This window comes from Mustela putorius, unplaced genomic scaffold (assembly GCF_011764305.1).
Source record: "Mustela putorius furo isolate JIRA1106 unplaced genomic scaffold, ASM1176430v1.1 tig00001584_pilon_pilon_pilon, whole genome shotgun sequence".
Taxonomy (NCBI): Eukaryota; Metazoa; Chordata; class Mammalia; order Carnivora; family Mustelidae; genus Mustela; species Mustela putorius.
In genome coordinates, this window is record NW_025421806.1 from 131,095 (window position 1) to 147,440 (window position 16,346).

At 37.5% G+C, this 16,346-nt stretch overlaps 1 protein-coding gene across 1 annotated transcript in view; it reads left to right on the top strand.

Moving 5' to 3' along the window:
- FAM205C (family with sequence similarity 205 member C) overlaps positions 1-16,346 on the top strand; it is an 87,648-nt gene that overhangs the window by 1,173 nt on the left and 70,129 nt on the right. The window lies entirely within an intron of this gene.

A 16,346-nucleotide genomic window follows, 5' to 3' on the forward strand; every position in this document is an offset into this window, starting at 1 on the left:
TGCATCCTCTGACGAGGGTAAGAAAAAGATCAAGTCATAAAGCACCTAACAAGTAATTATATAGAAATAACTGAAGATATGCAAATGAAATGCAAGAACCCTTTGTAATTTCGCTTACATTTTTAACATACCTTCATTTTCTTGTGCATTTAAATACGTATCTCAAATACAATTCACATCATTTTTTGAGCCTCTAGTATTTGTTACACCATGTACCAGGCATGTACTAGGGGATTAAAAAAAAAGGAAACTCATTTTAGTCTTACCATCCTGGGACTCCCAATAGGGGATATAAGATCAATATAGTACTACATGTTGCTGTCACTTTTTAAAAATTCAATTTAATTAACAGATACTGTATTCGTTTCAGAGGTAGAATTTAGTGATTCATCACTTGAAGTAATGAGCACTGGTATTGTATGCTGTTACTTGCAAACAAAGTACCAGGTATTATTCTACAAACTTTTATTCTAAAAAAATATATTAAGTGGTGAATTTTTTTTAAAAGATTTTGTTTATTTATTTGACAGATCACAAGTAGGCAGAGAGGCAGGCAGAGAGAGAGGAGGAAGCCCGCTCCCTGCTGAGCAGAGAGCCCGATGGGGGGCTCCATCCCAGGATCTTGGGATCTTAGCCTGAGCGGAAGGCAGAGGCTTTAACCCACTGAGCCACCCAGGCGCCCCGAAGTCGTGAATTTTTATACCATTCTTTTGAGGGACTACATTTTGCTAGTGATGAAAATGAAACGCAGAGAAGTTAAACAATTTGCTTAAGGTCACATAGCTAATACATGGTGGAGGTTGAGATTGAAATCCTTAAATTCTGACTTCAGACTTCCAGTTCCTATTTTACTGTACTGCCATTGAGGAAAAAAAAAGGATATTAACACTTATATATCGAATTTTAAAATTAGTACTTATTGCTCAGGAACCACTATCCCTCCTCTCCCTCCTTCCTGCTTGTGAAAGTAACACAAAAGAACAGACAGCTTTCTATTAGCTTGGAGGCCCCTAACCTTCTTTAGAATTACATCATATAAACAGTTTCACAGATACAATTCTCTGAACTCTTTTCAGTAAGTGTTTTATTCCCAGGCTGTTTGATAGGATATATGGAAGAAAAGGCTATCACCGTATAAATCTCTGTTGGTTAATTCTTTCCTTCATTAAAAAAAAATGTGTATTGTGCACTTATAGTATGTCAGACACTGTGCTGAGAACTGGAAGGGGTGCAGATAGGATTAAGAAACAGTACTTTCGGGGTGCCTGGGTGGCTCAGTGGGTTAAGCCGCTGCCTTCTGCTCAGGTCATGATCTCAGGGTCCTGGGAGTCCTGCATCAGGCTCTCGGCTCAGCAGGGAGCCTGCCTCCCTCTCTCTCTCTACCTGCCTCTCTGTCTACTTGTGATCTCTGTCTGTCAAATAAACAAATAAAATCTTAAAAAAAAAAAAAAGAAACAGTACTTTCCCTCAAGGAGTTGAATCTCACAGAGGAAGCAAGCATTGACAGAGAACCATAATATAAAACAGAAAATGATTTGTGCTCAATAAAGGAATGAAATGCAATGGAAATTCCAAGGAGGAGAGAGACAGATTACTTCACGAAGAGAGGAACTTGGGTTAAGGAAAACACATAATTGTTATTTAAGTTATTGTTGATATTTAAGTGTTTTAAACAGTATGAGAATTTTTCAAATTCCCTTATTTCTTAAAAATTACATGCAAAGTTCTCATGTTCAGAGAAGACAACTTATTTTAAAAAAGCTTTTATTTATTTCAGAGAGAGAGCATGAGAGGGGAGAAGGTTAGAGGGAGAAGCAGACTCCCCACAGAGCTGGGAGCCCGATGTGGGACTTCATCCCTGGACTCCGGGATCATGACCTGAGCCAAAGGCAGTGGCTTAACCAACTGAGCCACCAGGCACTCAAAAGACAACTTTTTATTGTAAGAATTGTTCTGAGTATGGAGAGGTTAGTAAGTACAAACATTTTGAAGTTGGTTTACCTTATCTCTCCTAGTGAGGGGCACAGAATAGAATGATGATGCTCAAGATAAGATTTCAAGGTCAAAGAAATAGCAAAAGAAGTAAGGTGGTTTGCATTCCACTGATGATTAGTGATGTTAAACATCTTTTCATGTGTCTGTTGGCCTTCTGTCTGTCTTCTTTGGAAAAATGTCTATTCAAGTCCTCTGCCCATTGTAAATCAGATTATTATTATTATTATTGGGGTGTTATACAAGTCCTTTATATATCTTAGATATTAAGCCTTTTGGATATATCATTTGCAAATATCTTCTCCCAGTCAGTGGTTGCCTTTTTATGTTGTTGATGGCTTCCTTTGTGCAAAAGCTTTTATTTTGGTGCAGTCCCAATAGTTTATTTTTGCTTTGTTTCTCTTGCCTGGGAAGACATACCCATAAATATGTTGCTAAGACTAATGTCCAAGAGATTACAGCCTATTTTCTTTTAGGACTTTGATGGTTTCAGGTCTCACACTTAGATCTTTAATACATTTTGAGTTTATTTTTGTGTGTGGTGTAAGAAAGTGGTCCAGTTTCTTTGAGCTATCACCTCATACCAGTCAAACTGACTAGTGTCCAAAAGACAAGAAATAACAAATGTTGGCAAGGATGTAGAGAAAAGGGAACGCTCAAACCATTGGTGGGAATGTATATTGGTACAACCACTTGGAAAATAGTAGGGAGGCTCCTCAAGTTAGAAATAGAAATACCATATGATCCAGTAATTCCGCCGCTGGGTATTTTCCCCAAGAAAACAAAAATACTAATTTAAAAAGATATATATGCCCCCTGTATTTATTGCAGCATTATTCACAATAACCAAAAATGGAGGCAATCCAAGTGCCCATTGGTAGATAAATGGATAAAGAAGGTGTAGTATGTGTATACACACACACACACACGAATATTGTTCAGCCACAAAAAAGAATGAAATCTTGTCATTTGTGACAACATGGATGTAATTAGAGGGGATTATGTTAAGTGAAATAAGTCAGACAGAGAAAGACAAATACATTATGATTTCACTCATATGTGGAATCTAAAAAACAAAATGATTGAAGAAACGATAAACAAAAACAAACTTGTAAATACAGAGAACAAATTGGTGGTTGCCAGAGGGGAGGTGGATAGGCAGATGAGTGAAATAGGTGAAAGTGATTAAGAGGTACACATTTCCAGTAATGAATAAATAATGCAGATTAAAAAGTGTAGCATGGGAATATAGTCACTAATACTGTAATAACATTGTATGGTGACAGAGGGCAACTACATTTATTGTGGCAAGCACTGAGTAATGTATAGAATTGTCAAATCACTATGTGGTGCATCAGAAACTAATATGTCAGCAGTACTTCAATTATATATATATAATTTTTATTTAAGTTATTGTTGATATTTAAGTGTTTAAACAGTATGATAATTTATATAATTCTCATATAATTATATATTATCATATCTCATATAATTATATAATTAATATATGAGATATAATTATCATATCTCATATAATTATATAATTCATATATATATATTTATATATAAAATTCAGGGTGTGAGGGAACAAGGTATATCTGGGGCAGCCAGGACTCTGACAAGACTGGGTCAAAGATTGCTGGAGAGTAGTCTGTACCACACAGAATTGCTCTTGCAAGATAGAGACTGTGTTTTCAGCTATTTTTTTCCTTGTCTTTTAATTATGACAAACACATGCCACAAATCTTCTGGGATGGTCTGAGTTCAGAAATTTGATGCCATTATGCCCAGAAGTTCTTGTCATTAAGATTGACAGATATGGTCAGCATATCCATGTTAGTGTCTGGAAAGTAGAGGTCATTGTATATTTAACAAATTTTTAAAAAAGATATTATTTATTTATTTGAGAGAGAGTGTGTATGAGGAGGGAGAAGGGCAGAGGGACAAACAGAATCCCTGTGGAATGCAGAACTTGACACAAAGTTCGATCCCAAGATCCTGAGATCATGACCTGAGTCAAAGTCAGATGCTTAACAGACTGAGCCACCCTGGTGCCCTTCAACAAATGTTTAATAAATAAGGAGTTTGGAAAGGCGGAGAAAGGCTATTTGATAAAGAACTCTAAATAGTTAGATGTTTTAATATGGTAGGTAATACGGAGCACATACAAGTTTTTGAACAGGTAGTTAGTTGCATATTAAAGACCACCCCAAGCATTTAGAAGTGTTATCTTTTATTTATTTATTTAAAAATTTTATTTATTTATATGACAGAGAGAGAGTACAAGCAGGGGAAGCAGCAGGGAGAGAGAGAAGTAGGCTCCCCACTGAGCAGGGAGCCTGATGTGGGGCTTGATCCCAGAACTCTGGGATCATGACCTGAGCTGAAGGCTGAAGCTCAATTGACTGGGCCACCCAAGTGCCTCTAGAAGTGTCTTCTTTTAGATAAAGGACTGAACAGAAGTGCACATGATCTTCTGTCAGTAGTTCAAACAAAATGTTACTTTTTTTTTTTAAGATTTATTTATTTATCTGAGAGAGAGAGCACAAGCAGGAGGGGCAGGGAAAGAGAAAGAATCTCAAGTAGACTCCTTGAGGAGGGCAGAGCTTATTGGGGGGCTCAATCTCACAGCCCTGGGATCACCACCTGAGTGGAAACCAGGAGCCAGATGCTTAACTCACTGCACCACCCAGGCACCCCTGTTCAAACAAAATTTTTAAAATATAAACGTGAGAATGAGTGTATTCTCTCTTAGGCCTTAGACAAAAATCTGTTGGGATATTGAGAAAACTGTGAGGGGAAAAATTAATCAGAATGCCACTGAATCCTATTTTGTGCTTTTCATATTCTGATGGTGACCTTCAGTGGAAGATGCACCCTTTTTGCTTACAGTACACATCTCTTGGGGCTACCTAGCACACAGTTTCCCTTTGCTGTGTGTGGCTCTAGAGCACAAGAATAAAATCCCAGTGGCCTTCTCAGACTTAAGCAACTCACCCCCCTGGTTGCTGTGAGTTGATCCAGAGGTAGACACCCAACTTAAATTGGTGCTGTCATAGTTTCTCCCAAATTTGAAATTCAGAACCAAGCAATACACGGTAATTCTATGTTTAACTTTTTGAGGAGTTGGCAAACTGTTTTCCACAGTGGCTGAACCATTTTACATTCCCACCAGAATTCTATGAAAATTCCATTTTTCTATGCCTTCACAAACACCTGTTAAATTTTTTTTCTTGTTTTAGACATTTTAGTGGATGTAAGTGGTACCTCAGGGTGTTGTTCTTTTTTTCTTAAGATTTTATTTATTTGCTAGAGAGAGAGAGCACAAGTGGCAGAGTGGCAGGCAGAGGGACAGGGAGAAGCAGGGTCTCTGCTGAGCAGGGAGCTTGATGCGGGTCTCGATCCCAGCATCTTGGGGTCATGATCTGAGCAGAAGGCAGCCACTTAACTGACTGAGCCACCCGCTCAGGGTGGTGTTGAACATGTTTTTCATGTGCTTGTTTGCCATTCATAGGTCATCTTCAGAGAAATGCCTATTCAATTTATTTGCCCAATTTTTGTTTGCTTTTTGTTGTTGTTGAGTTGTAAGAACTAATATTCTGGATACTAATATTTGGATACTAATATTTTGGATACTAGATTGTTTTTTTTAAAGATTTTATTTTATTTACTTGACAGAGTGAGTTCACAAGTAGGCAGAGAGGGAGGCAGAGAGAGAGAGGAGGAAGCAGGCTCCCTGCTGAGCAGAGAGCCCAATGCGGGACTCGATCCCAGAACCCTGAGATCATGACCTGAGCCGAAGGCAACGGCTTAACCCACTGAGCCACCCAGGCAGCCAGATACTAGATTGTTATTATATATTTGATTTGTAAATATTTCTCTCATTCTATATATTGTGAATGTACTGTATATCACTAAATTGTTCTCTTAAAATGGTTAAATTTGTGTTATGTGAATTTCCTCACAATTAAACAAAACCCAAAATCAAAACAAAAGAACCAAGTGTCACAGAGCTTAGGAACTGATAGACTTGAGTTAGTGGGTGTCCTGAAGAGAAGGCCCATCCACTGTTGCTGCTGTGACCCCAAGACTGTATTGGTTGGTCCCTGTTCTTCCTGCAGCTTGGTGGTTCTTTTCTTTCCATTTCTTTCCCTTATGTTTCAGCCAGTCAGTTGCAGGACATTAGGGCTGTTTCTAGTTTTTGGCGATTATGAATGAAGTCACTAGAAATATTTACTTACAGGTTTTTGTGTGGTACGTTTTCATTTCACTTGTGCAAATACCAAGATGTATGATTGCTGGGTGGTATGGTAAGTATATGTTTGACTTTGTAAGGAACTTACAAAGTGTTTTCCAAAATGGGTGTATCTTTTTGCATTCTCATCAGCAATGTATGAGTGCTCCAGTTGTTCTGCATCCTCTCCAGTATTTGGTATCATCAGGTCTTTGTTTTGTTTTAACCATTATAAGTATATATTGGTATCTCATTGATTTTATTAGATTTTATAATGACTAATGATGCTGAACTTTTTTTCCTGTGCTTATTTGCCATCCATTTAGCATTTAAAAAAAACATTATCTTTATTTATTTGAGAGAGAGAGAAAGAGAGAGAACACGTGTGAGCACAATGGGGGAGGAGGAGCAGAGAGAGAGGGAGAAGCAGATTCCCCGCTGAGCAGGGAGACTGACTTGGGCCTTGACCTCAGCCAAAGGCAGATGCTTAATAAACTGAGTCACCCAAGCACTCTCCATTTAACATTTTTTTTAAAGATTGTATTTATTTATTTGACAGAAAGAGATCACAAGTAGGCAGAACAGCAGGCAGAGAAAGAGAGAAGGAAGCAGGCTCCCTGCTGAGCAGAGAGTGCCCAAGTTTATTCTTTCTTAATGATACTAGTTTCCTATTGCTGCTGTAACAAATTTCCACAAACTTAGTGGCTTTAAAAAAACCACAAATTTATTATCTCATAATTTTGAAGATCAGAAGTCCTAAATGAGTATATGGGACCAGAGATCAAGGTGGCAACAGACCTGTATTCCTTCTGGAGGTTCTGGGGAAGAATCCATTCCTAGGGGTACCTGGGTGGCTCAGTGGGTTAAGCCTCTGCCTTTAGCTCAGGTCATGATCTCAGTGTCCTGGGACTGAGCCCCACAATGGGCTCTCTGCTCAGCAGGGAGCCTGCTTCCCCCTCTCTCTCTGCCTGCTGCTCTGCCTACTTGTGATCTCTCCCTCTGTCAAATGAATAAGTAATATCTTTAAAGACTAAAAAAAAAAAAAGAATCCATTCCTTGTCTTTTCCAGTTTCTAGAGGCCACCTGTATTCTCTGGCTTGTGGCCCCTTCTTCTGTCTTCCAAACCAGCAGTGGCACGTTACATTTTTCTCACATCATATCACCTTGACTTTTTCCATTGTCACATTTTCTTCTCTGATTTGCCTGCCTGCCTATTTCTCTTATAAGGACCTTTGTATTTACATTGAACCCACCTAGATAATCCAGAAAAATCTCCCATTTTAAGAATCTTAATTTAGGGGTGCCTGGGTGGCTCAGTGGGTTAAGCCATTGCCTTCGGCTCAGGTCATGATCTCAGGGTCCTGAGATCGAGTCCCGCATCGGGCTCTCTGCTCAGCAGGGAGCCTGCTTCCCTCTCTCTCTCTCTCTGCCTGCCTCTCTGCCTACTTGTGATCTCTGTCTGTCAAATAAATAAATAAAATCTTAAAAAAAAAGAATCTTAATTTAGTCACATCTGCAAAGCCCATTTGCTACATAAGGTAACTTATTCACAGGTTCTGGAAATAAGGGCATTGGCATCTTAGGAGAACCATTATTCTGCCTACTATGCCAGTCATACCCTCATAGGAAAACACAGCCCAGCCAACATCTTGATTACAACCTTATGAGACCATAAACAGCATCCAGCTAAATCAAGTTTGAACTCTTAACCCACAGAAAGTGTAAGTTAATAAATGTGTAATAAATGTGTTGTTTTAAGCTACTAAGTTTGGGGTTATTTGTTAAACAGCAGTAGAAAACTAATACAATGGGCATGTAGCTGTTCATGATGTTTCTTCATTATCCTTTTAACATCTGTAGGATCTGTAATGGTGTCCCTTCTTTTATTTCCTTTGTTAAAAAAAGATTTAATTTGTGTATCTGAGACTGAGAGAGAGAGAGAGAGAGAAAGATCATGAGCAGGGGGAAGGGGTAGAAGGAGAAGCAGACTCCCCGCTAAGCAGGGAGCCTGATGCAGGACTCTGTCCCAAGACCCCGGGGTCATGACCTGAGCCGAAGGCAGATACTTAACTGACTGAGCCATCCAGGTGCCCTATTTTATTTCCAATATTAGTAATATGTGTCCTTTCCCCCACTCTTGGTCTGTCTGGCTAGAGGTTTGTCAATTTTATTATAATTTCAAAGAATCAGCTTTTGTTTTCATTGATTTTCCTCTTTTTTTTAATTTATAATTTTACTGTAAAACTGCTCTTGGGGTACCTGGGTGGCTCAGTCAGTTAAGCATCTGCCTTCTGCTGAGGTCATGATTCCAGGGTCCTAGAATTGAGTCCCATGTTGGGCTCCCTACTTGGGAGCCTGCTTCTCTCTCTCTGCCCCTCTCCCTGGTTGTGTGCTTTCTTTATCTCTCTCCCTCAAATATATAAATAAAATCTTTTTTTTTAAACTGCTCTTACCTTTATTATTCTCTTTCTTTTGTTTTCTTTGGGTTTAGTTTGTTCTTCTAGTTTTAGTTTAAGGTGGAAACTTAGATTTTTGTTTTGAGACATTTTTTTCTTTCTTTTATGATTTTAAATTGAGATATAATTCACATACCATAAACCCACCTTTAAAAAATGCAGTTCAGTGTTCTTATAGTCACATTGTTGTGTAATGGTCACCACTGTTTAATTTCAGAACATTCTTCTTTATTAACACAAGTATCTTCAAGTTTTGATATGTTGTATTTTCTTTTTTTTTAAAGATTTTATTTATTTATTTGACAGACAGATCACAAGTAGGCAAAGGGGCAGGCAGAGAGAGAGAGAGAGAGAGGAGGAAGTGGGCTCCCCGCTGAGCAGAGAGCCTGATGCGGGGCTTGATCCCAGGACCCTGAGATCATGACCTGAGCTGAAGGCAGAGGGCTTAACCCACTGAGCCACCCAGGTGCCCCTGATATGTTATATTTTCATTCAATTCAAAAATATTTTCTCATTTCCCTTGAGATCTATGCTCTGGTACATGAACTATTTATAATATCTTGTTTAATTTCCATCTATTGTAGGATTTTCCCAGATACTTTTCTATTATTGATTTCCATTTAATTTCATTACGGTCCAAGAACAGACTCTGTATGATTTCAATTCCTTTAAATTCATTATAGCTTATTTTATAGTCTAGAAATATGAAATGTGGCCTATCTTGGTGAATCTTTCAAGTACTCTTTCTTTGTGTGTGTGTGAGAGAGAGTGTGTGTGCATATGTGCATGAGTCAGGGTGGGGGCTGGGGAGGGGCAGAGGGAAAGGGAGAGAGAGAATCCTAAGCAGGTTCCATGCCCAGCACTGAGCCTGACTCATGGCTCTATCTCACAACCCTGAGATCATGACCTGAGCTGAAATCAGGAGTCAGAAGCCCAAAGACTGAGCCATGCAGGCACCCCTCAAATGCTCTTTAAAAGAATTTTGTTAGCTGCAGTGCTCTATAAATGTCATCTGTGCAAAGTTTGGTTGACAGTGTTCTTCAGATCTTCTATACCCTTACTGATTTTTTATTTTTTTTTCTATTGATTACTGAGAGAATGGTGTTTAAGCTTTCAGATATATGTGATGAATTTTACTTCTAGTAATACTAGTTTTTGCTCTCTGTATTTTGAACATCTGTTATTAGGTACATATACCTTTAGGATTGTGATGCTTCCTTTGTGAATTAATCCTTTTACCATTACATAAAATAATGTGGCTGTTTTTCCTGGTGATGGTCCTTGTTCTGTTTAATATTAATATAGGAACTCCAAATTTCTTTTTTTTTTTTAAGATTTATTTATTTATTTATTTGACAGACAGATCACAAGTAGGCAGAGAGGCAGGCAGAGAGAGAGAGGAGGAAGCAGGCTCTCTGCTGAGCAGAGAGCCCGATGTGGGGCTCGATCCCAGACCCCCGGGATCATGACCTGAGCCAATGGCAGAGGCTTTAACCCACTGAGCCACCCAGGCGCCCCTCCAAATTTCTTTTAATTAGTTTTCAGTGGTATTTATTTTTCCATCTTTTAACTCTTTATTTATATCTTGTTATTTAAAGTAGATTTCCTATAGATAGCATATAGTTGGGTATTATTTTTATTTATTCTGACAATGTCTATTGTTTAATTGGTGTGCTTATACTATTTATATTTAACATCTTTTTTTTTAGGTTTATTGTGATTTTTATTTGCATCTTAGAAATGCACTTCTGTTGTGCAAGGAGGGAGCTAGATGTCAAAGCAAACATCCATTGACAGGGAATCCCCCCCCCCAACATTTATCTTTAGTAATTTTTTTTCCTTTTTTTGATATGTAGATTTAGGTCTCTTCCTCTCCATGTACCTTATTCAGTGATTCAGCAATTGTTTTTAACTCCTTTATTAAGAATTAATTTATAGGGGCACCTGGGTGGCTCAGTGGGTTGAGCCTCTGCCTTCGGCAAAGGTCATGGTCCTTGGGTTCTGGGATCGAGCCCCGTGTCAGGCTCTCTGCTCGGCGGGGAGCCTGCTTCCTCCTCTCTCTCTCTGTCTGCCTCTCTGCCTACTTGTGATCTCTCTGTCAAATAAATAAATAAAATCTTAAAAAAAGAATTAATTTATATACCTGAGTCCACTTATGTGTACAATTCATGATTTTTAGTACATTTATAGAGTTTTGTAACCATCACCACAGTTCAGTTTTAGAATAGTTTTACCATCACAGAAATAACCCTCTTACCCATGTAGTTACTCCTCTTTTCCTAACCCCAGTCATCCATGAATCTACTTTCTGTTTGTATAGATTTACTTTTTCTGGACATTTGCTATAAATGTAATTATATAATATATGGCCTCTTGCACCTGGATATTTAAGTGTAGCATGTTTCTGAGGTTCATCTATGTTGTAACATGTATCACTGCTTTCCTTTTTATTGCCTCCTAGTAAGTCCATTGTATGGATGACATGTTTTTTGTTTATCCATTCACCAGCAGATGGACATATGGATTAATTCAAGAAGTTTCTGGCAATTTAGCCATTTATTTATGGACTATCAATTATCTTTTATTGATCTATATAGCTGTTTTTACACTAGTATCATGCTGTCTTGATTACTATAGCTTCATGTTAGTTTTGAAATCAGAAAATATAAGTTTGTTCTTCAAAATTGTTTTTTCTATTTTGGGTCCTTTGACTTTTCACATAAAACTTAGCATTGAGGACATGGGGAGTTAGAGAGGACAAGGGAGTTGGGGGAAATTGGAAGGGGAGGTGAACCATGAGAGACTATGCACTCTGAAAAACAATCTGAGGGGTTTGACGTGGCGGGGGTGGGTGGGATGTTGGGGGAACCAGGTGGTGGGTATTAGAGAGGGCACAGATTGCATGGAGCCCTGGGTGTGGTGCAAAAATAATGAATACTGTTATGCTGAAAATAAATAAAAAATAAATTTAAAAAAGTAAATTAAAAAAAATCATTCAGATCACTAAATAAGTCTGGTCACAATAAAAAAAACTTAGTATCAACTTGTCAATTTCTGTAATAAAGACAGCTTGTATTTTAATAGTGATTGCATTGAATCTATAGATAGATTTGGAAAGAATTGCTATTTAATAATATTTTATTTTCTAATCTATGAACATGAAATGTCTCTCAATTTATTTAGCTCTTTTTCTTAGCAGTAGTTCATAGTTTCCTGTGTATAATTCTTGTATTTCTTTTATTAAATTATTTAAAAAATTTTTTAAAAATTTATTTGACAGACAGAGATCACAAGTAGGTAGAGAGGCAGGCAGAGAGAGGAGGAAGCAGGCTCCCTGCTAGCACCCTGGGATCATGACCTGAGCTGAAGGCAGAGGCTTTAACCCACTGAGCCACCCTGGCACCCCTTTTATTAAATTCTTTTTTTTTTTTACATTAAATAAGTATTTATTTATTTATTTTTATTTTTTATAAACATATAATATATTTTTATCCCCAGGGGTACAGGTCTGTGAATCGCCAGATTTACACACTTCACAGCACTCACCATAGCACATACCCTCCCCAATGTCCATAACCCTACCCCCCTTCTCCCAACCCCCCTCCCCCCAGCAACCCTCCTTTTGTTTTGTGAGATTAAGAGTCACTTATGGTTTGTCCCTTTTGTTAAATTCTTAAGAGTTATTTTCTTAATTTTATTTATGGATGATTGAGTGGTGATATTTAGAAATGAAATTTCTTTTTTGTGTATTGATCTCGAATCTCATGAACTTAACTCATTCAAAACTAATTTTTTGTTTGTTTTTTGATTCTTTAAGGATTTTTTACTCACAAGATCACGTTATCTATGAATAAAGATAGTTTTACCTCTTCCTTTCCAACATGGATGCCTCTTATTCCTTTTTCTTGCCTAGTTGTACTGGCTAGAATCTCCAACAGAATGTTACATAGCAATGGTGAGTGCAGACATCATCGCCTTGCTTTGATTTTAGGGGGAAATCACTCAGTGTTTCATAATCTCCATAGGTATAATGTTAGCTATGGGTTTTTCATAAATGTTATTAGGTTAAGGAAATTCTCTTGTCTTCCGAGTTTGTTGAATTTTTTTACACAACAGTACTTGTACTTTGATGAAAAGGGCTCTATGAGGTTCTCTTTTCACACAGCAGTTAAATTACTTGGGTCATGTCTCTCAATTAAAGAGAATTCTCCTTATTCCTCAACTATTGGACTTCTAAATCTATGACAAACTTTAAATTAAGGATTTTCCGGGAAAGAAAAAAACTTCCCACAAAGCAGACAATAAGGCAAAGCAGAAAGGTTACACCAAAGACCACTGAACAAGATTCTATTAGATCGCCTTTTCTCCAGAACTCATTTTTATAACAGTTATTATGTTATTACTCTTTTACAAACTAACACAAAACTTTCATACTCATTTTTCTTTTTCTGTTATTTTCTCTACTCAAGGCCTATCACTCAATGCATACCCCTTTTTAAAAAATTTTTTTAAATTTATTTTCAGCATAACAGTATTCATTGTTTTTGCACCACACCCAGTGCTCCACACAATCCGTGCCCTCAATAATACCCACCACCTGGTACCCTGACCTCCCATGCCCCCTCTGCCCCTTCAAAACCCTCAGATTGTTTTTCAGAGTCCACAGTCTCTCATGGTTCACCTCCTCTTCCAATTTCCCTCAACTCCCTTCTCCTCTCTAACTCCTCTTGTCCTCCATGCTATTTGTTGTGCTCCACAAATAAGTGAAACCATATGATAATTGATTCTCTCTGCTTGACTTATTTCACTCAGCATAATCTCTTCCAGTCCCATCCATGTTGCTACAAAAGTTGGGTATTCATCCTTTCTCATGGGGGCATAATACTCCATAGTGTATATACATACCCTTCTTTATTAATCAAAATGATTGTTGGTTACAGAGCCACTTAAATGCGTAGGAAGATTTTCAGTTAATATTAAAACCAGCTCCTCTACATGCTTGGATGACAGGAAAATGGCTTTACAAAAAAGAATGGTATCCATCCCTTGGCCACTCAACTAATACTTATACCCATTAATCTGATACTAGAAGGAAGCTTGGAAGCCAAAGGATGCCCCATAAGCACTCAGACTTCATTGCTAGCAATCGTCCTTATGCATAGAAAACCTTAAAGGTACTGAACCTAATTTAGAGCATGTTCTAGACTCCCTTTATAATCACACAGTTTGGTTTGACTCATGATTGAGATACGACTTCTATCTATTTTTAGATTTTAGAATGACAATAGATAACTTTGATTATGCTATTAGGAAAATTACTGTATCCAACCTTAGCTTATTCTGCAAAACAAGGGAAAGCTACCTCGGGCTTCTTCTTGTATATACCTCTGAAAATCATAGATAAAATTCAAATTGTTCCCCCAAACTGGAATGAGGTGATCACTTCTAACCAACCCTCAATCATTAGGAAAATTCTAATAAAATAAATCACTGAAAATAATAAACAACCTCTCCATTCGCACTATTTAAGGTATCTTATAACAGTATACCTTTGAGTCTCAGTACATGTTAGTCTGAGAGCTCCCAATTGCAAACTATTTTTATGCACACAATAAACTCTGACTAATTAAAAAAAGGAAAATTTTTTCTCACGAATTGCTGTTGGAGCTTGTTGAATGGTTTTTCTGTACCTATTAAGGTGATCATATAGTTTTTGTCCTTTATTAAATTACCACGATGTATTGCATTAGTTGGTTTTTATATGTTAAATCAGACTTGTATTCCTGGGATAAATTCCATTTGATCATATTGTTTAATCCACTTTATATTTTGCTAGATTCAATTTCCTGTTATTTTGTTGAGGATTTTTGTGTCTGTATTCATGAAGCATTTGGTTTATAATTTTTTTCTTTTTATGTTTTTGTCCAACATTTGTATTTGGTAATATTAACCTAGAAGAATAAGTTGAGAAGTGTTTCTTCATTTGCTATTTTCCAAAGAGTTTGTGAGAGATTGGTATTACACATTCTTGAAATTTTGATAGAATTCACCACTGAAATTATGTGGGCCTCAGATTTTATTTGTGGAGATATTTTAAATTATTAATTCACTTTCTTTTTTTTTTTTAAAGATTATTTATTTATTTCTTTATTTGACAGGCAGAGATCACAAGTAGGCAGAGAGGCAGGCAGAGGGAGAGAGAAGGGGAAGCAGGCTCCTTGCCAAGTAGAAAGCCTGATGTGGGTCTCGATCCCTGGACCCTGGGATCATGACCTGAGCCGAAGGCAGAGGCTTTAACCCACTGAGCCACCCAGGCACCACTCACTTTCTTTATTTTTATGGGTCTAGTTGGATTTTCCATTTCTTTGCAAGTTAGTTTTGGTAATTTGTATCTTTTTAGAACTTCATCTATTTTATATAAGTTGTCCAAATTATTGGCATAAATTTGTTAATACCATTTCTTTTATAACCCTTTAATTTCTCTAAGATTTAAATCTTTAAAAAACAACAACAACAACAACAAAAAACAAAGAACCAAGGGCACCTGTGTGGCTCAGTGAATTAAGCCTCTGTCTTCGGCTCAGGTCATGATCTCAGGGTCCTGGGATTGAGACCCGGCATCAGGCTCTCTGCTCAGCGGGGAGCCTGCTTCCTCCTCTGTCTTTGCCTGCCTCTCGGCTTACTTGTGAACCCTCTCTCTGTCAAATAAATAAATAAAATCTTTTTAAAAAACACCAACCCCCCCCCCAAAGAACCAACTTTTGTCTTTATTGATTTCCTTCATTGTTTTTTTCTATTTCATTGATTTTTATTGTTTTTTATTTCCTGCTAGCTTAGCATTTATTTGTTTTATTTTATTTTAAAGATTTTATTTATTTATTTGACAGACAGAGATCACAAGTAGACAGAGAGGAAGGCGGGGGGTGGGGGGAAGCGGCTCTTCGCTGAGCAGAGAGCCTGATGCGGGGCTTGATCCCATGACCCTAAGATCATGACCTAAGCCAAAGGCAGAGGCTTTAACCCACTGAGCCACCAGGTGCCCCCACAATTAATCATTCTTAAATTGTAACAGTATTGTATGTGCTTTTGGAAAATATAAAAAATAAGTAGGTAGAAAAAACATAGAGCTCATTTATGTTGATGTATATTCTTTTTGCACGTGTATATTACTAATACTCAGGAAAATACAAAAAAATAAATGCATGGAAAAATGCAAAAGGTAAAAAAAAAAATCACTTTTCCACCTAGGGAAAGTAAAGAAGAGTGGAGATGAAAAAGGAAATTAAAGTTTCCACATTACATAACAAGGTTAAGTATCACAAAATCTATTAGCAGTATTCTTTTTTTAAAATTTATTTTATTTTAAAAAGATTTTATTTATTTATTTATCAGAGAGAGGGAGAGAGCACAAGCAGGGGAGTGGCAGGCAGAGCAGACAGAGGGAGAAATAGGCTCCCTGCTGAACAAGGAGCCTGATGAAGGGCTCAGATCCCAGGACGCTGGAATCATGACCTGAACCAAGGCAGCTGCTTAATCCACTGAGCCCCCCAGGTGTCCCACAGCTAGCTTAGCATTTGGTTTATTCATCTTTTCCTGTTTTCTCAAGATTAAAGCCTAAAGTTATTGATATGTGATTATTCTTTTCTAATACAAGCTTTTTTAAA